Here is a 1,572-nt window from a genome sequence, read left to right on the forward strand (position 1 = left end):
TAATTCCCGTTACTTACAGATTGGCAAATAGCTACCTAATCAGGTTCCACTATGTGAATACTGGAAGTACTGTTTCTAGTCTTATAACAGTAACAGAAAATGCCATGTGATAACCTTTTCACAAGGTAAGAAAAGGAAAACATAAAATACTGAAAAAATATACACTTTTACTTCATTTAGCTAGAAGAGTATATATTCTATCCTATTCTTGCCCAGCTGCAGTGTTATTTATTTATTTAATAAGATAAAGAAACAATCAAAGGAATTTTTTATTTAGCTCTCGCCCTAAGACAGCTTCAGCGCCCCCCGCAACCCTGAAAAGGACAAGCGAAGTGAATGGATGGATGGAATTGTATTCAGCTTAATAGATCAGCATTCTCTGTCATGTGTTTACCTCCTTTTTAAGCTTCTGCAGCTCTTCACTCAGACGTCCCCTGTCAGCCTCAGCTGCATCCTTGTCCCGCTGAAAGCCCAGGGACCGAGCCTCAGCCACAGCCCTGCCCTTCTCTGCCTCCGCCCTGGACTCCTCTGCTTCATCTGCAGCTCGCGAACATAACATCGACCTTTGCTGGCTCTGGTACAGCTTCTGCTTCAGCTGATTTGGGTCACACAGAGAGAGGTGAATGCGTGCTGCAGTGACATGATCGAGAAACAGTAGACGCCTGCTTTGTTTTACCAACGTAACGTGATTCTAACCCTTTGGAGTGACAAGGGTCTGCTTTAGCTGGCATGAATGGGTTAGGGTATATAGGTTAGCGGAATAATATGCATCTCCTTCATACATTCGTATAAGATGTCTTATATAAAACTAGATCTAAGACTTCAAACACCTCAACAAGCTTTTCTGGACATAAAAATTTCATTTATAACACTTACTTTTATTTAAAGAATGCCTACTGTAAAGATCCCTCATGTTCCCTCATTGACACAATGGCAGTTCTGAAAAGGCAGTCACATTTCCTTCCACAAAGATCTCCCCCTGCATACCACAGCCACATAATCCTCTCTGTGTAGGCTCAAGCAGTACGGTTCTCCTGGTTTATGCTACACATTCAGTTGCCCATTTGTCAAAAACATGGTGAGGAATGGCTAACTGACCATAGCAGGTTTTTTTACACATAAATTTCAAAATATAAAAAGGTCACATATTTTATTAAAGCTATAAATTTAGTCTGACATTTAAAGCTGGCATGTAAACACTGTTTGATAGAAGCACATGCTGTTTTGCTGCTGTTTTAACATATGAATCTAACATTAATGTCCTGGAGAACAGGAAGCTGCTATAAGCCAATTGTAACTTGATGTAACTGAATTAAAGTTTTCCAACAGATGTAAAGACAAGGTCTGAAAGAAGAACATGTCTTGATTCCTTCCAAAAAGTCTGATTGACTACCATATAGGCGTGTGGTTATACTTTCGTTTTTGTGCTCATAAGTGGCCCACTGTTTCATCTCTTGGTTATTAGCGCCATTTAATAACACTGTTTGGCTGTACCTCCTTAACTTGAGCCTGTAGCTCCTGGTTCAAGTTTCTGAGGTTCCTCATGGTTAGCTCACTCTCTGTGCGCATCAT

This window comes from Pundamilia nyererei, unplaced genomic scaffold (genome assembly GCF_000239375.1).
Source record: "Pundamilia nyererei isolate P.nyererei 1_Seehausen unplaced genomic scaffold, PunNye1.0 scaffold00043, whole genome shotgun sequence".
Taxonomy (NCBI): Eukaryota; Metazoa; Chordata; class Actinopteri; order Cichliformes; family Cichlidae; genus Pundamilia; species Pundamilia nyererei.